This window comes from Vicugna pacos, chromosome 21, assembly GCF_048564905.1.
Source record: "Vicugna pacos chromosome 21, VicPac4, whole genome shotgun sequence".
Lineage (NCBI taxonomy): Eukaryota > Metazoa > Chordata > Mammalia > Artiodactyla > Camelidae > Vicugna > Vicugna pacos.
In genome coordinates this window covers 3,955,173-3,980,772 of record NC_133007.1, presented here as the reverse complement: position 1 = coordinate 3,980,772, position 25,600 = coordinate 3,955,173, and the positions used below count along the sequence as shown (strand labels likewise).

The following is a 25,600-nucleotide window of genomic DNA, read 5'->3' as shown; positions in this document are numbered from 1 at the left end:
CACAATGGGGGCCGAGCACATACTTGTCGAATGAATGAATGAATGAAGGAAAGAAGGAAGGGATTTTTTGAAGAGTGTGGTAGTTGAAGCCAGGTGGTTTTGCAGGAGATTTCCCAGGGAAGGTAAATAGAAGGAAAACACTGAACAGGGAGTTCCAGGGAACACCAACCTTTATGCGCTGTGGACGGAAAAGGCTAGTGAAGGAGGCTGAGAAATGCAGACTCTCATAGAGGCAGGAGAACCTGGCAAGTGGTGTCAGGAAGAGAGGACAGATCGAGAATCGGCATGTGGTTAGAACTGTCACATAAAGAAGTGAAATAGCATTGAAGAGGTTTTCTCAGAATATTGTAATTCTGTTATTAAACAGAAGTGGAAACATTTACTTTATGAGAAATATTAAGGTATAGGTACTTAGCATTACAGTAGTACTGTATTTATGCTGCACACGAAGTTTGATGTTTTATCACTTTGTTGGTTTTATATGTTGGGATTCCGGGGTTTGCCTAATGTAATTGATGCCAGCCCCCGATGTAGTAAAAAATTCGAGGCCACGTGTTGGAAGGATGATGAAATAGCACAATGTTTATCCTTGTGAATTCAGGAGTGTGTATCGTGATTTATAAAGGGGTTAAAATACCTGAGTGTTTACATCCCACCAGATGAGGAGCCATCCACAGTACGGATACATTAGGGTACAACAGTGTCACAGGGGATGGCTAGTTGCAGAAGCCAGGCTGAGTTGCAACGTCATTAAAGTTTGTGGTATACCAAATGAACTTATTTACAAAGCAGAAGCAGACCAACAGACATTTACCAGCGGAGGAAGGGGGTGGGGAGGGATAAATTGGGAGTTCGAGCTTTGCAGATACTAACTACTATATATAAAATAGATAAACAACAAGTTTATACTGTACAGCACAGGGAACTGTATTCACTATCTTGTAGCAACTTATAATGAAAAAGAATATGGAAGTTAATATACGTATGTATATGTATGACTGAACTATTACGCTGTACACCAGAAACTGACACAACATTGTAAATTGACTATAACTCAATTTAAAAAAAAAGGTTTATGGTATAAATAGGGACTCATTGCAGAGTGGATTGTTACTTGTCCCTAGTCTCCACTGGGAGACTCAGGGTGGAGTTGGGGGCAGCATCAGATCGTATTGGAAGGAATGTAGGCTTTGGATTCAGCAAACTTTATCCCATTTCCACCACCTCCTAACTCTAGCTTCATGATCTTGGATGACAATAGTAATAATTGACAATTGTGATAATAAAAGTTTACATGTACTGAGTGCTTACTCTGCACCTGGGTGCTGTGCTAAGTATATTACATGCCATGTCTTCTTTCATGCTCCCAGCAACCTCTTGAAGCACCTACGACTACTGCCTCTACTTCGGAGGTAAGGAAGAACTGGGATCAGGGTCTCTGGGACCTCGACCAAGGTCGTGTAGCCAGTCAGTGGTGGTGCTGCAACTGGAGTCCAGGCTCTCTGCTCTGAAGTCAGCCTTTTAATTATCAGCTCCTGGGCAGTTCTCTTTCCTCCATTCCCCCTGCCCTTCCCTTCACACACACATTCCCTTCCCCTCATCGCCTGGTTCTTTTGGAAGCAAATCAGACATAATGTCATTTTGTCTGTGTGTACTGGATTATGTTTCTAAATGATAATGACTTTTTTCCTTTTAACATAACCACAATATCATTATCATGTCTAAAAAAGTTTTAGCAATAATGCCTTAATATAAGATATCCAGTCAGTAAGCAGATTTTCCTTGTGGACCCATACATTTTTTTAATGATTCATTTGTTTCATTCAGGATCCAAACAATTTTCACACCTAAGAGATGCACCTGCCTTTCTTCGTAGGCTTCCTTTCTCTGTTTTCCCCTCTTCTTTTTCCTCCCAAGCAGTTTATTTGTTAAAGAAACAAGAATTTGTCCTGTAGGATTCCCTGCGTCCTGTAGTTTGTTGATTGCATCTTCTCTTGATGTTCTTCATTGTTTGGTTTCCTGTATTTCCTATAGTTTGATCTAGATGGAAGTGTGATCAGGTAGTTTGGCAGAAGTTTCTCCTAGAAAGTGTTATGTCCTTCCTTTTACCGTCACATCAGGAGGCACACGTGCTTCCTGTTTCTTCATTTGTGAGGTTAAGACTGATTGAGGTATTTAAGTGTTATCAGCCTGATCTTTCTATTAAAAGCTTTCCCAGTCCCTGCAAATACCACTGATGGTCATTGCTTAGACATATTATTTCAGTAACGATATTCTGTTATTCCTTCTGCATTTGCTAGCTGGAGTTTTTCTATCAAAAAGAAATCTATCACATCAATTATTTGGTTACATCAGGGTACAATTTACATAGGAAAATTAATGTTCAGTTTTATTCCTTTTAGTTTAAATAATGTTCAAAGTTATGAGTTGGTTTTCCAGCATCTTCCAAAGAAGACCAGTGGTTTTTTTATGTATCAATATGAACTCATGGATTTAAGCACAAGGTATGTGTTTCAGTCCTTTGCAGTTATTTCTTTTGAAGTTCAAATTATCTTTGGCCCATGGGACAGCTCTTTAAATTGGCTTCTGAATACTTTTGACATGACTGCAGTGGTCTTTGATGGCGTCCCTACTTTTTGGTATAACAGGATATTTCAGACTTGTCTAGTACTTCCCCTGTTGCAGGTCTTTTTATTGATAAATGGTGTTTAGAGCCCACAATCTGGGTGTTGGGAGTTCTCATTGCCTCTGGGCTGGTCCTTTTCTAGGTCTGGTCAAGTGGACAAAATTAGAAAAAAAAATGTATGTATGGAAATGTACGTATGTATGTGTATAGATATGTTTTTGTATATACATGGTGCATGTATGCCATGTCTATATGTGTGCATATGCATATTGTTTCTATTTAACATAAGCAAGCATATCTTTATTTCTTCTTTTATAGAAAAAAGGCAGCAGACTGTAGTTACGCAGCTTGCTTTTTGTACTTAATGGTTTTTTTCAGAGATCACTCTGGAGCCATACATAAACTTTTGCAACTGCAGAGACGCCATCGTGTATATATAGCAAATTTATCCGTTTGGGTATATACTTATTTCTGGTCTTTGGCACTTACGTTGTAGTGGGAATGATTTGGTTTGGGGGGGGGTTTATTTGCAAATCAAACATAAAGCCTGAACAGAGACATTATTTTCCTTAACTAAATGGATAGCTGAATGAGCAGCCTTGTGAATATTTATGTACAATTCTTGCCAGTTTATCTTTAGATAGATTCCTCGAAGTGGGATTGCTGGGTCAAAGGAGTAACAGCTGTGCAGTTTTGTTAAGGTGTTGCCAAAGTCCCTTCTGTGGATGCTGTGCAATTCTGCCTTCCCACCAGCCGGTGATGAGAGTGCCTTCTTACCTCGCCCCTTCCCAGTAGACATGTGATCAGAGACCTTTGGGTCTTTGCCATTTAAACGGTGAGAAATGACACTCTCGTGTAATTTTAATTTGCGTCTCTTTTATTATGCGCTAGCTTGAGTTCCTTTTCATATGTTTGGGGGCCAGTTACATTTCTTTTTCTGTGAACTCTCTGCGTATTTTTTGCCCAGTGTTATAGGATTTTAGGTTTTTTCTCTTTATTTTATGAAGCTTCTTATCTATTAGGGATATTACATACTAGGGATATAATCTCTAATATTTGACAGTTCCCCCAGTTTATCATTTGTCTTTTTCCTCTGATTTTGGTGTTTTTTATGTAATTTTTTTCCTTTGGCATAGTCGGTCTTATCAGTCGTTATTGCTTCTTGGATTTGAATCATGATGTGGAAAAAATTTTCCTTTAGATTGCAGAGCAGCACTATCCAGTAGAAACGTGATAGGAACCACATATGTAAATTTTTAACAGTCACTATAAAAACACAAAGAAAGAGGTGAAACTGATTTAATAATATATTTTATTTAATCTGATACATCAAATATTGTCATTTCAGCAAGTAGTCAGCATTTTTAATTACTAATGAGATATTTTACGGTTTTTTCAAGCTAAATTTTTAAGATCTCATATGTGTTTTATACTATACTGCATCTCAATGTGGTCACTAAGTTTTCACTGTAAATACTGTGTTTAGATTTTGTAAAATTTGCAGTCGAAAAAGGAAATTCACATAACCAAGTTGTTCCAAGTGTACATAAAAGTTCTCCAATAACCGGGTTGAGTGTCAGTTTTAAATTTCAGCTTATATTAATTAAAAAAAATAAAAACTGCAAATTCAAATTCTAGCCACATTTCAGGTGCTTGGCACCCCTGTGGGTAATGACTGCCATCTTGGACAACACAGTTATAGGACAGTCACCCACATTTTCCTTTAGTGCTTGTGTGGTTTTGTCATTAACATTTAGATATGGGACCCATTGGAACTTGTTTTGATGTATCGTATGGAGAATGGATCCATTTTTTTTTCTTTTTACATGGCTATTTGGAAATCACAAGCCACTTACTTATTAAAAAGTTCAACTTTTGCCCAGTGATTTGGGATGAGCCCCTATCCTATACTTAATTGCCCTAAGTAATTAATTAGCTTTATGTCTGCATTTTCATATTCCAGTACCCTACTCTTTTAATTATAGAGGCATAAATATGTTTTAACATTAAAACCATAATGAGGTACCATTTCATACCTAGCAGGTTGGCAGATGGCAACATCAAAGCATTAGGCAAGAATGTGGAGCAGAGGGAGTATGCAGACCATGATGGCGCCAGTGTAAACTGGTGTAATGATTTTTGAAAGGAGTTTGGAATGCTTTGTGAAATGGACCCCTGACCCCCTTAGCCTTCAGGGTAGCAGAGCAGATCACAAGTCTGGCGTGGGAGCACTTTTGTCTAATAACTGCAGCTTGCCATTCTCGTATCATGTTCTATATCAGTTGGGTTGTGAAAAAGGTTGAGAAGCACTGCCTTAGAGAAACTATCACATGTGTGTGAGAACGCAGCCCTATTCGTGACATCAAAACCCTGGAAACAGCCTGTATGTCAATCAACAGTATACTGAATAAAGAAATTGGGGGAACATTTATAGTAGACAGTCCTGAGAGTACCCCACAGCTGTGTGTTTCAACAGGGATGAATCTCACAAGCATAATGTCGAGTGGAAAGGCGAGACAGAAGAATACGGTGTGAGTCCGTTTGTGTAAACTTGAAAAAATGCTGAACTAAAGTGATACAGAGCTTTAGGACTGATTCGTCTGTGGGAAGGCCGTAAGGAAAGGAAAGGAACTGTGAGTGTCAATGCTGGGCGATGCTGGTTCCTTCGGGGGTGAAGGGGAGGGTGTGCGGAGGAGGGCTGCCTCCATGCGGAACTTCAGAGGTACTTGGAAGTTTCGGTAGGTAGGTAGGTACGTAGTCAGTCGTTTTGTTTTTATGCATTAAATTGTACGTGTGTTACGGGATTATTTCATGGCAAAACAGAAGCAAAACGACAACAACAAAACGTCCAGACCGAGAAATAGGCTAACCGTAATTCAAATAATGAAACTTACATTCGCGGAAAGCTTCCGTTAGATGTGAAACACTTACTTGGCTCTTTCCAATTTCTTATTTAGTGACAATGACTGTTTAATTGGTTATGTGAACAGTTGAAGACAGGTTTGCTTTTCGTGTCTGGGTCGGGCAGCACAAACTACGTTACTGTGCGTTGTACACACACAAGTGACTGTCACGTCGCCAAGTACCACTACCGGTAGAGAGGCCTGGGCTCTTTACACTTCAGTAATTTCGGGGGGACTACCGTTTTTGCAGAATATCATCATGGCCCATTATAACTTTATTCAGAGAGAGAATATTTTTGAAGAGACATCCTAAACAGCAAATACTACCAAGTGTATGCTGTATACCAGCTGCAAAATGTACAGTAACTCATTTAATGTAGATGCCAGTCCCATGTTGAGCCACACAGGGAACACATGCTGTGGAAAAGTCAGTACAGGAAATACACGATGGGATTTTGATGAAGACTTGTCAGGCCTCAAAAGCCATGCTCCCACCTTCTATTCCAGAATATCTTTTTAGGAACTTCAGGAGCGAATCTATCATTTGCTCAGTGGAGGCCCATCTCAGAAAGTTAGTATTTATAGCCTTAAAATTTCAGAGAAGGAAATCCTTAAATACAGTGTGGCAGTTGCTCGCATGTCTGTGTATTTTTAACATCAGGTCTAAGTTAGCTTGTCTTCAGTCGCATTAAGCAGTGGCTCTTGCCCTCTGTGTGATAGGTCCTTTCACAGACCTGGTGGCCTTAAGGAATTTGATTGACCGGGCAGGGCAGTGGGAGACCTGCCAGGGTTTCCGTTGGTTTTCTGATTTGAAGCTTTTCCTAATTTTCCATCCCCAAGATTCACCTGAACCCCAAAACCTCTCTTAACCATGCCTGTGCAAAGCTTTCATAGCTCATTACCCTCTTCTGGCATTAAGATTATATGTATCTGTTTCTCCAACTTGTCAAAATGTTAAACCTTTTTTTCTTAGCTCTTCAAGGGTTCCCTTATATACTCCAAGCTGTGATACCGGCGAATGAAACTCATTCCTGGTCTTTTATCTGAGTTGTTTCCTGGCATGTTATTATCAGGCCTGGCACTAATCATTGTTATTATGCTGTGAAGTTTCATTGTGTGTAGCTTCAAAATTCCCCCATTCCTACCCTTTCTTTCCGCTACATTTTCTGGAGAGAACCCATCAGATGAAGGGGATGGGAAGGGAAGGAGCATTCAAATGAGCATTTGGTTGCTAGGTAACCGGGCTCACTCAGGAACTGTGACTTTCCAAAGTTATGTAGAAATTAGAGCAGAGCTCCGTGGACTCTCTGTCCAGTGGCACCTTCTGCGTTGAATTAGTGTGCGTTCGCTTTGGAGCTGATGGCTCCACACAGCTGCTTTTTCTGGGGGTTATTCGACTCGCTGTTTCAAAGGAGTGTATGTGGCAAAACAGATTTTTTTTTTAAATAAAAATGAGGTGGTCAGTGTACAAGTGGAGACAGTGAATCCCCATCTCAGCTTGTGATCTGTGGATGTGTGTGTGCCTTTCTGAGCCCGGGGGGAGCAGATTTTATAATGATCCTGAAGCCATCCTTGTGTCTTCCTTCTGTTTTTCATTATATTTGAGTCTCCGTCAAGTTTGCTTTAGGTTTTAATGTCAGGAAATTTACCTTCCCTTCGTATAATCTCGAACGAGAGTTTTACGGAGTTCTGTGTGAAAATAAAAGCCCTTGCATGTGTTTTGATGTTTCACTTTTTGAAAATGGTAATATCTAAGATTAACAAAGGTATAAACAAGCCAAGCAGAGTTAAATAAGCCCATGGTTAGTAAGGGGTAAAATGGGTATGTCCAGAGACAACACGCACGTGAGAGTGATGCTGGTTTCCTCTGACTCGGTTGGATCCTATACTGATGAGTGTTCAGGGCGCTCTTCTTCGAATTTTAGATCTTGTCCATCACAAAGGTGATACTAGAGTCAGAGCGACGGAGAAATGTCCTTGGAAGGGAAGAAGCAGCAGCAGTGATGTTTATGATCAACTGCTGTTCTTTGGAAAATAAGTCATGTTAGAACTTGTAGCAGGTTATTTGTAAAGTAGCAAAGAGGATCAGAATTATGAGGGAAGCTCCGTTCCGACGGGCACTGCTTGTCCTCTCCGCAGCCGGAAGATGACCTCGTCATTTACAGAAGCACATTGAGTTGGTTTCCTGATTGCTCCTCCAGACAACTCCTCTGGAAGGACTTGAGCCTCATTCTGTTACATTGTGTTTTAATGGGCCAGCTGTACGCCTGTGAGAGTCAAGGAAACTTGGAGAGGCTGTGGTCTAAATTTGGATGCATTCCTGAGATGAAGTGGGTTTTTTCCTCCTTTCTACACTAACCACCCCCTCCTTCCAAGTTCTCTATGGAATTGAGTTTTCGATGTGGAACTAACTGCAGCTGAAACATTTGACATGTCAAAAATGAGTGGGAAAGAATTAAATGGGTACCTAAGCAGCGTTTCCCGTAATTGAACGACTACAGCTTCATTTGGTAACATTTAATATGAAAAACTCAGAAACTCTCTCAGGTAAGATTTTCTTTGTAAGCGAAGCAGAGCTTTCCCCGTGGGTCACATCCTGTGCTCTGCTGCCTCCCCTTAGTGCCGTGAATGCATCCATTAAACAGATGCATGCACAGTAGCTCCAAAATCCACGAACACTGTTTTCTCTCTGAATTAAATAAAAACCCAGCCTTTTGGGTTATTCTGATAGCTCCATGTAAATCTCTTATCTGCTTACCTGTGAGGTGTAATGCCCTTTTGGGGGGGGGGCTGGGGCACTCAGGGAAATGCACCAGGTCTCTAGCCAGTTACTCGTGGTTACTGGGACACCAATGAACATTACATTTGACATGGCTGTTTATCGTTTTTTTTAAATCAAGTGTAAAGAAGTCTAAAATAAAATGTTACATTTCTTCACTGCATTGAGAAGACATGATAAGGTCGTGATGAGGTCATGAGGAAGAAGCCTCAGGGTCTGGTTTCTGCACTGGGCGTAGGGATTCCAGAGCGGATGGGTGTCAGGTGAAGAAGGGACCCCGTAACCTTCCACTGACAGGATTTAGAAGCCGTTCAGGAGGCCACAGGAAGTCAGGGATCTTACAGTCATTTTTAACTAAACTGGCTCTGACTTGCTCACCTGAAATGATCAACACTGGAAAGAGCAGTTGGAGAATTACTAACTCAGTGATATTAACACTGAGATTGGGCAGATAAGAATGAGAAGGTGTCCTAAGTAGAAACTGTAGCAAGTCAATTTTTCCTTGCTGAGTAGGTAGATGACTCAATGCGCTTGGTAAAATACATTAAAATCGCTCTATTAAAACTGGAAAATGTGTTTTAAAATTGTAACATCGCAGTGGGGAATGGTTTATTTTTGTTGGCGGTAGTTTATTTGTAAATCAAACATAAAGCCTGAACTGAAACGTTACTTTTCACTGACAGACAGCTGAATGAACAGAGAAGGTGAGTGAATTTACTCTGCAGCAGTGCTTGGTATGAGGGTTTGTGCTTGTTGGCGAACCCTGCCTCCAAAGAAACTTCTGTGTTCAACAGGGGACCCGTTCTATCAGTGAGAAAACACTGCTCTACTGGGCTTTTTATTGCCTTGAGTTTTTTCTTTTTTTCATTCATCATTCATTAGTTTGAATCCACTTCAACAAAAGGTTGTTGTCTGGGTCATTTGCTGGGGCCTGGAGCTTTGCCAAACTGAGCTATAGGTTAAAATGTTTATCATCAAGAAGGAATCTTTATCTGTGTTCTGTATTTGTAAGGAATGAGAAATCCCTGATAAGCACTTAGAAATAGGAATAGTCACTGAACCGCTAAACAGAATGTGAAGGCATGTCTCCCTGAAGGCTCTGCCATTCTTTGGGGATAGTCTGACCTTTGAAAAAGCTGTTGTAAGCCTGGTCGGGTTTCACCACCTTTTCTCTTGCTCTCCCAATCTGATGAAGTCTCATGCATAACAAAAATGGCAAATTAGGGTGCTTTTATTTAATTCTGACAATGCTGCATCTGAGAACTTTAGAACAGCCTTCTCCTCAGTCACACGGCTATTCCCGCAGTGACCTGATGGGTTTGGATGTCAGCGTTCTTTCAGTACCAAGAGTTACTTAAGCTGAGACGGTGAAATACGGGTAGTTTCCAACATTTCCATCTCCTATTCGGCACGTTTCCCCTCCCCATTCTCACTCAGTTTTCAAAGAAAGTTGCCTTTGGCGTGTCTTGTTGTGCTAGGCTGACCTCAGACCAGCCGTGGGCGAAACTAACTGCTGTGGTCTCTTCTCCGTCCAGGTGAGTTGCAGCTGAGGGGCCAGAAACCTGCTCTGTTTGTACTTTTCAGTGAGTAGGCTCTGGTGTTAGAATTGATTCTGATCTTCAGCCTTTGTAGAAAGAAATTACCTCCCCTTATTGGGGAAGAAGTAAATGAAACGAGGTGGGAATGGAATGTCTGAGGGGTGTGGAATGTGGGCTTGAGATGGGGGGATGGGAAGACTACAGGAAACGACTGGCAGGTGGATTTTAACACAGCCCTCTTTTCAGATACCCTCTTGGCATAAAAGGATTCATACCGGGTTTTGGTGAATTAAAACAGAAGGAGTAAGAAAGTGATCTACAGCGGGGAAGGTATGGCTCACTGGTAGAGCATGTGCTTAGCATGCACGAGGTCCTGGGTTCAATCCCCAGCACCTCCATTCAAAATAAATAATTAAACCTAATTACAAAAAAAAAAAGTGATCTACAGCAAAGTAAAATGACTCTCACAGTCATGAATTAATAACGCTTCACAGACTCATTCATTAGTAACTCTTGCCAGTGAGGGTTTCAGTCTGCCTGGCCCACCCCAGCTTTGTAGCTCACTGTCCACCCATCGCACTGCCTGGTTCACCGCCGGCCTCAGCAAATACATGCAGAACTGGATTAACTGTTACGGTGACTCCCGGGGTCTCTGTATTCATTGCTTCATCTCCCCTCTCTGTGGGTTTCTGAGTAGTATCTTACTGTTCCACACTATACTGTCAGCTGACTTGAGTCATATTTATGCCCTTGCTCAAGCAGCCCTGCAGAGTAGCCATCACAGAAGAGCATCAAAACATTTATATAAATTTGCATAAAGAGCAGGGGAAGACTTATAGCAGAATAAGGATAAAGCATGAAAAATTGGCAGACTTACGAGAAATAAAGGTGATAGACTTTGGAGAAGAAAGCAAAGAAGGGACAGTAGGAAAATTTATTTTTTCCATCTAATAGAAATAAAGCGTCTGTTCTTAAATTTTAAAATGATACCTAAGAAATATGTGGCAAGATTCTTCTTTTTAAAGAATTTATTGTTCTGGTCAGCAAAAGGAAAAAAAACTGTAATAGATAAAAGGTCTGTGAATAGTTTGTGTATCTCGGAAATCTGGCTTGGAAGCGATGTCCTGACAATGATGCTGTCATCGGGGTGGGTAAAGATGCTGCAGGACGTTAGAATTTGGCTCGGAAGGAAGGGGTATATACCGAGCTCAGGCTGTTTTTCGGGTAGGTATCTTGGATTTTATACTTTAGACATAACTTTGTAACATGTTGAATGATTTTGACCAAATTTGTAATAGCACAAGGAATGTCTTCGATTCAACCTGTGGTTTGGTGGGCAGTGCTGAGACAGCACTGAAAGCCAGTCCATGTCCTAGCGAACGTATTCCTATCAGTTAAAATGAATTGCAGTGAATTTTAAGTGGACGAAAGTGGCTAATGGTATATGACCTTAGTGAACAAGAATGTGTGGTCAGTTTTTGGATTTTCTTCTAATATACATTTTGGATCAGTTTTCTCTGAGGTATGAAAGGTTAATTTGCCAAAACTATTTCCTTAAATCGCTGCATCAGCTAGAGCTGTTTTTCTCAGGCAATTCTAAATTCCTCCAGAAAGAATAGAAATGAAATATTTACAGCTGGAGAAAATGCCTGATTGATTCTCTAATTTTCTTTCCTTTCTTTCTTTTTTTTCTTTTTAACTGCAGCATAGTCACACTGTGTACGTTTCGGGTGTACAGCATGAAGTCCCAGTCATGTATATATACACATACATTTATTTCCATATTCTTTTCATTAAAGATTATTACAAGATACTGAATATAGTTCCCTGTGCTCTACAGAAGAAATTTGTTTTTTCTCAATTTTTATATATATAGTGGTTAACCTTTGCAAATCTCAAACTCCCAAATGTATCCCTTCCCACCCCTTTTTTCCCAGTAACCAAAAAATTGTTTACTATGTCTGAGAGTCTGTTTCTGTTTTGTAGATGAGTTCATTAGTGTCCTCTTTGTTTTGTTTCCACATGTGAGTGATCTCATGTGGTATTTTTCTCTCTTTCTGGCTTACTTCACTTAGAATGACGATCTCCAGGTGCATCCATGTTGCTGCAAATGGCATTATTTTATTCTTTTTTGTGGCTGAATATTCCATTATATAAATATACCACAACTTCTTTATTCAGTCATCTGTCAGTGGACATTTAGCTCACTTCCATGTCTTGGCTATTGTATGAACATTGGAGTGCATGTATCTTTTGGAATTAGAGTTCCCTCCAGATATATGCCCAGGAGCAGGATTCCTGGGTCATATGGTAAATCTATTCCTAGTCTTTTGAGGAATCCCCACACTGTTTTCCACAGTGGCTGCACCAAACTGCATTCCCACCAGCAGTGTAGGAGACTTCCCTTTTCTCCACAGCTTCTCCAGCATTTATGGTTTGTGGACTTTTGAATGATGGCCATTCTGACTGGTGTGAGGTGATACCTCATTTTCATTTTGATTTGCATTTCTCTGATAATCTAATTTTATTTTCAATTTTTAAATTTCAGTATATAATATAGAGACTTAAGCATGAACAGATGTGGCTTATGGGGAAGTGTAATGATCAAATGCAACCACCAGGGGCGTCCTATTTAGTTTTGAGGTTTTGGTGTTAAGCAGACTTGGAGAAGCTGCTGGCTTCTCTGGTCTTTAGAGAGTTCTTCTGCAGATGGGCCGGGGATATTACTCCCTTATTCATGATAGTAAAATAATTAAGAATATTTTTTTTTTTAGATAAAGTGTGGTTACAGGGCAGCTTTATATGCCACTTCCAAATTAGGGTGTGGACAGGTTAATGCTATCTTTTCTCTAAGCCAACATGACTGAAAGTTGTTGGTTATATGAAATTCTTTAAAAAATGCTTCATCCTGAGTTTCTTATGAGACATTACCAGGCTCTGCAGATTATTTCTGTCATAAGCTAAAATTTGTCTTTAGCCCGCTGAGCTTGCCTCACTGTTCCAGACCTGGACGCAAGATTCAAAATTTATTTGATGCTTTCTTGGTACTAATCATACAGTTGGGGCACCTAAAATTACACAGAGATGATTGGCTGTTTGGAAACTATTTGAGCTCACTGTTCATTATCAAATAAAATTTCAAAGAGAACTGGGAATGTCAAGGCTCTGCCATCTAGTCTGTCTTCCAATTGCAGAAGTACAGACGGCTTTTGAGTGGGATGGCTTCCCTGGCAAAGATGATATCATTTTGTGCCTTTTATATTTCTGTGTTTTGAGTTTGGTTATTTTACTTCCTTAACCCCTGTTTTTCAATTCCTGGCAGATAAAACAAGGATTTTCTTAGGAAACAATGTAGCCAGAGCCGGGTTTAATTACCACTCAAATGAAGACAGCACACAGCCCATTGTTGAGGCGCGAGGGATTGTTGAGGGCCCCTAGGGATTATCAGCAAGCCAGCAGTGGTTTTCCGGTGTAAGGGACGTGCGCTTGAAGATAAAATACAAATTATAAGCTCGGGGTGATGTGAATGTTTCTCCATGCCTCGGAGCATCCTCCTGAGTGGTGAACAATGGAGGGAGGCCTCATACAGGGTAGACAATGCTTAGGCACTCATTTGTCTGTTTCGTAAAGACACACGTTAATAAAGGCAAAGAAACCAGAACAGAAATGGCATGGGGGTCAGGCAGATGAAACCAGAAGAGAGGTAAAGTCCAGAAATGCATTCTGTAAGGCTCTGCCTAATTCCATCACAGGTAGTCTGCAAATCTAGCCCCGAGTTTCCCTGTAGCCAGAGGAGAGGAAGAAGCATGATCAGTTATGAGATTCAGTTATAAAATAAAAATATATCATTTCTTGGCACAAGTGCAACCATAGCTGCTATTCAGACAGAGAGAGGTTCCTCCTTGTGAAGGGACAGCTGTGTGATGGCAGTTGAATTTGGCTTGGGAAAATCCAGTTTTCTTCCTGAGCCTTTCCTAGAAATAATTCTGTTGATGACCAGAGGCAGGGAGCAGGGTAAGACAGCACATTTTACACACCGGGATACAGTCATCCTAAAACCCCCAAAGCAAGTGAAAGATAATCTAAATATAATCTCTGCTGGTTTTCCCTGTTAGCTCTTCAGTGAATTTGTGTTACTGGGGTGACCCTGCAGTGCCCACCATGAGTAGTTTCTTAAATTCTTCAAGCCAAGGAGTGTTCATGGCTTTGTGCGTGTTGTAATGTACACGTATGTACATGTAGGAGGAATTCTTAAAACCCTAACATTTGTCATCAAACTCCGAGGTGACACTCATCCTCACGTCTGAAAAAAATTATACGGTGTATTTACAGTCAGTTGTCAAGTTTATTTGAACGAAATCTGACAGTATTAATGATGACCAAGGTAGAGGTGTGAGTAGCTGCTGTGGCTCAGGATAGATGTCCTGTTTGAAATCTTAATGATGTCCCAGGTGATTTTCTTCTTAGGTTCATAACAGTGTTTGAAAGATGTAGAATATTTCTTTCTGATTTTGATCAGCTGCCGAGCTTGCCAGTGAATATCTGAAGTTGCTCTGGTCAGACCTGAGTTTCCAGAGGAGCACGTTTCTGAATGACGCCCAGTGACCCGAGGCGTTGAGGCCATAGCCGTGGCTGGCTGGCCCGCTGGCCACTGTGAGCCTTGGAGAGGGCGGTGATGTAGGGAATGAAGTGAGAGGGGGTGGTAGCTTTCCCCCACTCCCAGAGCCTAGTGAAGTCCTCTCTCCACCCTTGAAAATACGGCCGTTGTGTATGAGTGTGTGTCTGGTGGTAGCATCTCTAGGCCTCTTTTTTTCACACCTACTTTGCCGGAGAAGTGAAAAGGAAAGGGAAGGATAGGGAAGTCCCAGAGTCAGGGAAGGGCAAGGGAAGAGCACGCTGCCGCACATTTGAATATTTCCCTGGAGAAAACATCCCCAGCGTCCACGCCACAGTGCTTCGTCCTTCCTCCTAGGTAAACCCGTTAGCTGTCGTGTGATTACTAATAATAACCTTGCACTTACACAGCTGCTGGGGAATTTTTGCAGTAGAATGTGTGGCTCGAGCACTGCAGAGTCTGGTGGTATCTCTTCCCAGCCCCCAGTAGCCCTACAGTAGACCCAGAAGTTAGTAGTTGCTCAGTAAAGGCATATTGGGTTAATTTGGCTTTAGACCCTGGGAAAACCCTTGGATTGTTTTCTGGAAGAGAGAGCAAGTAAATGTTACTGAGTGGGATCCTCAAGAGTGCTGGTCATGCTTTAGGTTCTCCTGTGGCTGGGGACACAGGCTTGACCCATGTGCGTCTGAAGAGGAGGAGCCTTCTGAAGCCCTTCAGATGGAAAACTTGATTTTAGAAAGGCAAAATCAGAAAGCCTCACCAAACCACGGATTTGGCAGTAAATTCCAATTCCATGGTCTATTTTTATGCTCTCACAGACAGCTTCAGTGAGCATCCTAAATTGGCTTGCCTTTTGTTGATACTGTTCCTTTGTTAAAATTCTGAGAAAACCATTTGTAAGTTTTATGACTTAGGAAGTGAAACTGATGCTTCTCGTTCCTAGCGCATTGCTGCTTTTGGCCGCTGTTGAATCATTTATGTAATATTTTCCTCTTACCTGTGTGGAGAGAAAGCAAAGCACTTTTGCCTCCATTATTTCATTTTTCAGTCTTTGAGACAATTTGTTCTGTCTGTCAGTGGTGCGTCCGATGAAGATCAGTACTTATTAAACAATGTGCTGATTGTTGGTTTGGCCATGTATGTGATTTTGTTCATCCCCGCCCAGACATGGCACTGGGCTAGGCATTGGAAATGTTACAGAAACCTGAATCCTGTCGAGAGACCAGCGACACTCCGAGGGTTGGAGAGCTCAGGTTTATGACACCAGCGGGCCCAGAGGAGTTGACAGTCCAAGCTCTGGACTCTGTCTGCAGGTTTACACAGGCTTTTAGGTTTCAATTAAGTTTGTACCATATGCAAATGAGGTGTTAGAAATGGGCCAATCAGGAGTGAGCTTTTGGGAACCAATGGAATTTTAGGGGTAAGTTTTTGTTTTTCTAGAATCAGGCTGTTTTACAGACGCTCAAAAGCGGGAAGGCAGTGACCCTGCCTGGGAGGTCTTGCTGGTCCCTTTGTGGGTTTTGCCCCTTCGGAAATACAACAGTGAGCATGCCCATCGAGTAGAGGAGGGGGAATGGATCACAGATGAATGTGAGTGGTCTTTATGTGTATAAAGAACACTACCCAGGAATACAAAAGGCAAAGGGCCCCGTCACTGTTGCTTCACTACCAATTAGCAGTGTGACATTGAAAAATCACGTAGCCTCTTCGGACCTGTTTTCCTTTTGACTCGTGGCTGGTTAAGGAATCTAGGTGAGTTTCTAAACTTAAGTGCACATCAGAACCACCTAGCGAGCGTCTTAAAATGACAGTTCCTGGGCTTTCCCAACAGATGATATGTAGCAGCAGGTCAGGAACGAAGCCCAGAAATGTTTTTTTTCTTTTGCGTATTCTGTTCTGATGAAAGTAGTCTGCGCGCCACTGTCAGAAACACCTGGTATAGGCCAGTGTTCTTCAGACCATGGGAAATGCCCCATGCATGAGTCATGAAATCAGTGTAGCAGATTTTGAAAAGTCTTTGAAAATGAAATAGAGGAGTGGAGAAATTATCAGGGGCATCATGGAGCAAAGATAAATAAAATTAGAAAGCCACTGCCTCCATTTTTGGATGTTGCAGCAGCTCCCCACTTCCAGGAATCTAGAAAACTATTCAGCGGAAAGTGCAAATAGGAGATTTGGAATTCATCTCATTCCTGGAGCGCTGATTATTTCAGGGAAGTGAATTTATCTGGGGTAAGGTGCCACCCATACTGCCCTAAGATCACGGTGTTGATGTCACCAGCACACAGGAAACTTTCTCAGTATTGTGATGTAGAGTAAGGAGACCATCCCTAAGTTCACCCCCAGGAGTGTAGTGGGAAGCCCTGCTCCTGCCCTTTTACTGAAAACAACTTGGAAAACATAGAAATAGGAGTCCCAGGCCAATAATGTTGCCAGGGACAAACTCACAGCAGCACAAACACCTTCCTAAAGAGATGATTTATTAAAAGGAGATCAAGATGGTTGTTCCTGGAAAATGGGACACCTCTCTCTCTCTTTGCTAGTGTTTGCTTAGTAAGTATCCTTTGGGTGAATGCTCTCTGAAGCCACTTCAGTTCTGAGATGCTGAATTTAACACTTTTTAATTCATTCGATCACTTGTCCTTGAAGGAATCGTGTACTTTAATACCTTTTTTTCCTTCAGTGAATGATTTTTAACTTATGAGAATGATAATGGGAAAAGAAGAAAGTTTTGTGAAAACAGTCAGAATGTTAGATTATGAGGCAGTTGACGGAAATCAATACTTCAGTTTAATTTATTCCATACGCTCATGTATGCCTGTCCAAGTGGGAACCACTGTCTTCAAAGCAGCTTTGCTGATTTTGTGCTAATGCCAAAGGTCTTGCCATTGTCTAAAAACAAGAATATTTATCGCCAAACACTTTATGAACTCTTTTTTTTTTGTATTTGCCTTCAGAGTCTAGTTATGATCCTTATGAGAAAACCAGTTTCACTACTTTTATGGCCACACCTCATTTTTTTGAAAAACAGTATTACTCAACATGATTACCTGTCTTATTTGGTGAGTTTGGCTCTGAATGCCTGTTGATTGCTTCCCAGACTCAAATACATCTTCAGAGAATGACAGTGTGCTGTCACTGAGCTGTTGAATGGGGCAGACCTTGAAGGCAGTTGAGAAAGAGGAGTTTCAAACCTCTCTGAGCAACCCTTTTCCTCGTATTCCTGGATCACGTACTTGTTTCTAAAGGTGACCACCCTGAAAGGCCTATATGCTTAAATGTACCATTTCTTGGCCACACTTAACTCCGTTTTGATTGACAAGTTGCCATTGACAGATCCGAAAAAAGAGAGGTTGGGATTCAGCCAGTTTAACCAATGGCAGGAACCTGTTGGGCCTTCTCTGATTCCTCCAAGGGATGAACAATTGATGAAATAAACTCACCCTCTGCTTTTGTGGTGAGCACTGGCGTTCCGGTTGATCCTCACCCTACCCTCATGTTTGTGGCTCAGCCGGAAGAGTGAGGCGTGGACAGTCAGAGGGAAGGGCCACTGTCCAGGCAGAGGCAGGGCCGGCTGCAGACGAGCTGAATTACCGTCAGAGCCCTTTCCAGTGAAAAGCAAAACTGCATGTACAGAATGTGGCCTTTGCTGGCATAAGGAAAGACAGTCAAAATTTAGAGCTGCTTCCGTGGTGACGATGCTGTTTTTCAAGTACAGTTAGACCCTAAGTACACCCCTCCCCCAAAGGCATCCGTGTGTCGAGGCAGCTCTCAGAGTGGCTGCGGGACACTTGTGAAGGATTTGCATTAAAACCTTTTCCCCGAGGGGTGGCCTGTTTATTTTACGTTACTAATAAAGTAAAAAATTCTGCACATAAGAGACCTCAAAAATTAAGACTTTAGGATTGCTGTCTTGATTAAAACAGCTTAAGCAGGGATTTTAAATACGGGGTTTTTAACAGTTATCACAAAAGGAATTCGTCGGCATTTATGTGTGTAATCTGATTTTAGACATTTAAGCTCACAATTTAGAATTACTGAGCAAAACAAAACCTTCGGCTGTCTATGGGATACTTTGGCATTTCTGATATTTAATCTAAATGAGACCGTTTCTGACGTCAGCATCTGTTAGGTCCCCCCTTCCCGCTGTCTCTCGTCAGTGAGGTCGCCTCCTCGCATCCTGGAAAGGCGAAAGCAGAGGTTTTCCTGTGCAATGTCTGTCTGAGAAACACCAGGCGAATCCGGGTAGAAGATCTGACGAACTACGTTGGAATAAGGCCAGGTGTGACCGGGGCAGAGCAAGCCCGTGCTCTGTGTGTGGAAACCGGCAGAACCCTCGGTTGGTCCTTCTCCTCATTCCTCCCAGTGTCTGTGGTTCGGGAGCTGGTTAAGGCGGTGACACTAGCCTTGGGGTAGAAATTCCAGCTTTGCCTGATCACCCAGGTCATTCTGAGCCACCGATGTGGGTTTGGACTGAAGCTGACCCTTCCAGAAACGTTTGCTCCTGGACCTCTGTCTTCTTTGTTGGGTTGGTGACAACTAAGACTCTGGTCCACGCCACCACTGAGATGATTCAGAGAAAAGAGTCTCCATTCGAGTTACTCTTTTCCTGCCGCTCTCTGGGGACGGCTGGGCCGAGCTGTCTGAGCTGACTTAGGTTTTGCTGTCTCAGGCTTGGGTAATGGCTCTCAAACTATTCCTGCCACCCTCAGAAGTTGTGATTAGGAGATAATTGAACATACAGAGTGCTTTCCTTCTGTAAATTCATTCATTTTGTGGATAGATTTTTCTCATTTCGTCTCAAAATCTGCAGGCAGCACGTGAGGCTGGGTGGCCTGATGGCAGTTAGCTGGGGCTCAGTGAAGGGGTCGGGGCCGTTCTGGCCGCACAGTCTTCAGGGAGACCAGCGCTGACGGCAATAGGTCATGGCTTCTCCCTTTCCTGTCCTCTTCTTGTTGCTTTGTTTATCAGAATGATTTCCTAAGAATGACCTTTTGTTTTATTATAAAACTACAGCTTCTTTCACAGAATTTTATTGCGTTTATTTATGTATTTTTTTGTCCAGGTTTTCTCTGTGTAATTAACTGTACTCTGGATTCTCTGCATAACACGTCCAGGGGGTCTCTCTCTTATCTGGCGCGAAGAGAAATCCATTTTGTAACAAAGGAGGCAGAATGGGGTACCAGATGGTCCTGGGCTGCCATTAGGAAGTCTTTATTATGCTTCTGATAATTTTTAATATAAAATTCCTTCCCACTTCCTTCCACTCCAAGGAAGCCAAGAAAGCAAATGTGACAGTTTCAGATGAGTCTGTATTTGAGAGGGTAGAAGCTTCTTTTGTCTCAAGTTCTCCTTGTCCGTTTTTAAACTACGTAGGTGGAGTCGCAGTTTTAAATAATAAATCACAGTTTACCTCCCCCCATCGGTGAGAAGTTCATGACGGGTTAGCAGGAGTAGGAAATACTGTTTACAGCCGAGCTGTCTTGCGGTCTGGGGATGGTTTCTAATTTCAGCTCCGGAATGGTGATTAGTATAACCAGTATCGCTGAACTTGAGCTGATGGGCATTGTCTGCGGGGCTTTATAAAGTGCCTGCTCCGTGGGTGTGAGGCGTTCTGGAAGCCTTGTTGATTTCTGTTCAGATGCATGCATGTGTGTGCACACTTGTGTGGATTAAAGTGTGTAAATACCAGCTGTATACACAAGACTAACCCTGGCCAGAGAGGCACCAGCCAAGTGCGTGGGAAGAAGATCAGGGTCACATCCGTGGAAGAAGTCTAATAGAATGGCTTTGTGGGCTGATGGATAAGATCTCAGTGGGTCAGGATTGCTGGAGAAGGAATATCAGGCGGAGAAAAGAATGAGCAGCAGTACAGAAATAAGGCAGCGTGGAGTGCTGGCTGTTCCCACGGCCTGTCGTAGCCTCCCTGCTCTCATCCCTTCTCTGCCTTTCAGAGCTCAGCTCAAGCATCCCCTTGTCTTAGGTGCATTCCCGAGGAAGGCTTCGTGTAAAACGGAAATGGATCTGGCACCAGACACTTACTTGCCAGTTATTTAGCAATCGGTAAAATGTGTGTAACACGATATATCAGGCAGCATTTTTAGTGCCTTGCATAGGTTTAGTCTTTAAACACTACAGCATTCCTGTGAGGTCGGATCTACTATCATTCCCATTTTAAAGATTGGGGAACGGAGGTGCAAAAACCCTGAGTAACTTGCCCACGGGCACACAGCTGGAAAGCCGCAGTGCTGAGACTAGAACAGTGGCCCTTTGATACCTGGAAGCTACTGTCTCCACCACTGACTGCACTTCGCCTTGCTGGGCCACAGCTTATTCATTGGTGGGGCCCTGTGACGTGATTTGCAGCACACCTGTTTAGCGTGCAGTAGGTGCTTGATAATCGGAAGTCACTGCTGTAATGAATACTTCCTGTCTCCCTGCCTGGATTGCAGTGTTTTTCCTCTCATGCAAACCTCTCCGAGCGCATTACTGCTTAGCCTCGCCATTGTTGATTTGTCTGCATCACATGTTAAACTGCAAGCTTCTTAAGGGCAGGGCCTCTATATACAGAGCCTGGCCCCTAATGGCTCAGTGAGTGCTTGCTGAGTGAGTGAGTGAGTGGGTGGCAGGTTGGGGCTGTCGTGGATGGTCTTGCCGCCCTGAGAGCAGCACCGTGGAGCCGTTCCTACCCAGGGCTTTAGGGTGTGTGGTACCAGGTTTGAATCTAGCCCCTACCGTCTATTTGCTTTGTGTATTGTGCAAATTATATATTTTCCTGTCAAGGAAGTTCCGCTTCCTTGCTTATTTAATGTGGACAGTAGAGTTGTTACAAAGAGCCAAGCAGATATGTATGTTGGGAATTTAATGGAATGCCTGGTTTCAGATGAATAATACATAATCCCTATTTACTATTATTGGATAACTGCTGAAAGGCAGGTACTCCACTATTTGTTGGAGGTTCAGAAGTAAAGATTCCTTCCTCATGGGGGCTTCATAATCTCTTAGAAGAGAAGAATTGTCACCAAGTGCATTATAATTGTGTGCAGTGATATACAACAGTGACGTGGTTCGGATAGACTATGGGGGAAAGGTGAAGAGTGATCATCTTCTTGATGGAGGATAGATCCAGGTTGTATTTAAGAAGTGAATAGAAGTCCTTCAGGCAAAGCTGAAGGAAGCCCTGAGATGTCAGGATTGCAGACTTAATTGAACAGGCAATGGGGAGCCAGTCAGTTTTTTGAGTAGGAGGGTGACATCAACAGAACTGTCCTTTAGGAAGATTAATCTGACAGAAATATGTAGGATGAGTTATTGGGGAGAAAAGTGAGGGATAAATATCACATAGGCCTTTAGTGGATTCTCCTACACCAGATAGAAATCCACTCGGCAGTGCCTCCTACAGAGATGGTCATCCAGCCATGCCAGAGCACACCCAGCAAGGGGGGGTTCACTGCCTCCTAAGGCAGCCCTCTCTTTCCATCCTTCCTCCTTTCTCCCCTCCTTCTTTCCCCTCCTCCCATCCATCCACTCATCCACTCATTCACCTACTTACCCACCCATCTATCCACACACCTGCTCACTCATCTACCTTCCCATCTACCCACCTGTGTATCCACCCATCCATCTACCTCTCCATCCATCCACTCACCCATCTGTCCACCCCTCCACCCACCCACCCACCCGTCCATCTACTTACTGTTTCTTAAGAATTTCCTTTTTGCCACTTAATGGACTAGGTGACAGGAGTGTGAAGTTGAATACAGCATTGCCCTGCCCTTGCGGATCTCACAATCTTGAATGATCACATGTCCATTATTGAATAATTTTCGTTGTCAGAAAGTTCCTTTTTCCTTAGCCTGAGCTGAAAGCTGATTCTTTTTGTGCCTCTGTCCTACTGGTCCTACTCGTCTCATTATTTCTTGTAAAATACACTCAATGTACTTTTCTATTCTGTGACTGCTTTTTTCATTTTAAAAACTATATCATGGAGCTTCTTAATTTGCTCTTCTTTTGGAAAATCAGTTCCCTTTAAAAGGTCCTCCTAAGGCAGGATTTATACAATCAAAGACTTTGAAGATGAATGGGACTACAGAGGTCAATTAGAATTCGTGTTCTTAACCCTCATCACTTTACAGGTAAGATCTGAGTCACAAGTAAGTTGTGACTTGCCTAAGATCACAGAGCGAGTTAGGAACAAAACAGGGGCAAGAATTCAGGCTTTAGGTCTCCATGCTTTCAAGACTACTACTTTCTCATACCTTCTCTCCTGATAATCCCTCCCAAACATTCTATAAATTTTCTCTCTCTCCCATAAAATGTGGAACCACCGTTGCGTTCTGACCTTGGGAGAGGGCTGTAATGAGAGTCAATAAAGGACAACATCAGGCTCCGTGCCAGCCTCGTTACCTGCACTTTCTCGTTCAGCCTCCCAACAAGCCTTACAGGACAGACTGAGTACTCCAGTTTGAAGATGGAAAAACGTCGCTTTGGAGGGAAGTGATTTCCAGTCCATGGCCGTACAGCTAGTAAGTGGAAGTGCTGGAAATCAAACTGAGGGCTGTCTGGCTTCAGGGTCATAAAAGTCCATTATTTTACCGTAATTTCTTAATGATGCCTGTCTCCTGATGAAGCTTGTATTAGCTGTGAGCATTTGTGAGCTTGTGGTCATCTCACGTCTCTGAAAATTTTTGAAAATTTAAATTGTGGTCTTTATTTTTCTTTCCATTAAATGTTGCGCTGTTGGTTTTATCTGGTCTCAGTGATGAACAGTGGAGCCAGGCTGATGCACGGGGCCTGAACACTTGGGTGTGACTCCCAGCTGTAGCCCGTGATTGAGTCAGTGGGTTCTCAGTGTTCCCAGATGTCAGTCATGACCAGTCCTACTGACCTCAGTGTGACTGTGAGATTAAATTAGCAATATATGTGGCAGGGCACTGTAAATGGGCGAGTTAATGCTAATCCTGAGCTTCTAGAATGTGAATTGGGGCCTGCCTTGCCCCTGGGCTCTAGCAAACTTGCTCCCCTCTGTTCTTGCCTTACTCAGGTTTCTCCTGCTCCCAAGAATGCCCCCCTCCCTGCCTTCCTCCACCCCTCAAAATGTTACTCAGCCTTAAAGGCCAAGTTTAAAGGCAAGTTTTGGGGGGGGAAAAAGACAACTTCCTTTGCTTCCCTGCCAGGATTAAGTTCTTCTTGCCAGTGCGTGTTCACACAGCTTTGTTTATAGCATGACTTTAGCCCTCATCTCTCTTGGGCTTGTGCTGATCTTTGTTATGCTCAGATTTCCCCACTAGCCTGAGAACTCCTGGAGAGTGGAGACCTTCTAGTTTCCATGTTTAGGAAACATCTCTCCCTGAGCCTACAAGGGAGTCCAGTAGTGGTTCAGTTAACTCTTCGATGCTGGCCGCCCCTCCCAGGTGTATGTACTGACAGCTTTGCTGGTTTCCCGTCTGGCCTCATCCCCATCAAGATAAAGAGGTTGGGAAAGGACGGAGTGGAGCCAAGGAGAAGCTGTGGTGCGGCATGGTGAAGATCTTCCTCTGGGTTGTTACCCAAGCTTGGATGGAGTCTTGGGTTATTGTTATGTAACAGTGACTCCTCAGAACAGTGCTCTTGTCAATCTGTGTGTCCATTTCAAACGGGGTTAGTGCAGAAGCCTCCTAGCTGGTCTCCTTCCACTTTCCCCTCCAGTTTATTCTGCACACGCAGCCGGAGTGGTCTTTTTAAAAAGCCATTCTGTTCCATTGATCTATATGTCTGTTTTTATGCCAATACCATACTGTTTTGATGACTGTAGCTCTGTAGTGTTATCTGAAGTCTGGGAGGGTTATTCCTCCAGCTTCATTCTTTTTCTTCAGTAATACTTTAGCAATTCTGGGTCTTTTGTGATTCCATATAAATTCTAGGATTATTTGTTCTAGTCCTATGAAAAATGTCATAGGTAATTTGATAAGAATCACATTAAATCTGTAAATTGCTTTGAGTAGTATGGCCATTTTAACAACATTGATTCTTCCAATCCAGGAGCATGGGATATCTTTCCATTTCTTTAAGTCATCTTTAATTTCCTTAGTCAGTGTTTTGTAGTTCTCCATGGATAAGTCTTTCACCTCCTCTGTCAGATTTATTCCTAAGTATTTTATTGTTTTGGATGCAGTTTTTAAGGGGATTGTTTCTTTACTTTCTTTTCCTGCTATTTCATTGTTAGTGTAAAGAAATGCCACCGATTTCTGCATGTTAATCTTGTGTTCTGCTACCTTGCCATATTCTTTTATCAGCTCTAGTAGTTTTTGTGTCGAGATTTTAGGGTTTTTTGTATATAGTGTCATGTCATCTGCATATAGTGATGATTTTACTTCTCTTCCAATTTGGATCCCTTTTATTTCTTTTTCTTGCCTAATTGCTATGGCTAGGACTTCCAAGACTGTTGAATAGAAGTCATAAGAGTGGGCATCTTTGTCTTGTTCTAGATTTTAGTGGGAAGGCTTTTGAGTTTTTCACCATTGAGTGTTAATGCTGCCTGTGGGTCTGTCATAAATAACATTAATTATGTTGAGATATGTTCCCTCTATACCCACTTTGGTAAGAGTTTTTTTTTTATCATAAATGGGTGTTGAATTTTATCAAATGCTTTTTCTGCATCTATTGAGATGATCATGTGATTTTTGTCCTTTCTTACCTATGTTCTCCTAGGGCAGTCTACCCAGGCAATAGGAATAAAAGTAAAAATTAACAAATGGGACCTAATTAATCTTATAAGCTTTTGCGCAGCAAAGAAAACCATAAACAAAACAAAATGACAACCTATGGAATGGGAGAAAATGTTCTCAAATGTTACGACTGACAAAGGTTTAATTTCTAGAGTATATAAACAGCTCATATAACTTAATAACAACCCCCCCAAAAAAACCCAATCCAAAAATGGACAGAAGACCTAAATGAGCAGTTCTCCAATGAAGACATACAAATGGCCATTAGGCACATGAAAAAATGCTCAATATCACTAATTATCAGAGAAATGCAAATCAAAACTATAATGAGGTATCACCTCACACCAGTCAGAATGGCCATCATTAAAAACTCTATAAACCATAAGTGCTGGAGAGGCTTTGGAGAAAAGGGAAACCTTCTGCACTGTTGGTG

At 42.3% G+C, this 25,600-nt stretch overlaps 1 protein-coding gene and 1 long non-coding RNA gene across 2 annotated transcripts in view; one reads left to right on the top strand and one right to left on the bottom strand.

Annotated features, from left to right (window-relative positions):
• The window catches only part of C21H1orf21 (chromosome 21 C1orf21 homolog), a 206,587-nt gene that overhangs the window by 9,636 nt on the left and 171,351 nt on the right, over positions 1-25,600 (top strand). The gene's annotated exons all lie outside the window — the stretch shown is intronic.
• LOC140688002 (uncharacterized) lies at positions 16,925-23,983 on the bottom strand. Its single transcript, XR_012062647.1, has 2 exons — positions 22,158-23,983; positions 16,925-20,290 (listed from the first exon to the last, which is right to left on the bottom strand). It is a non-coding gene; the product is annotated as an uncharacterized lncRNA (long non-coding RNA).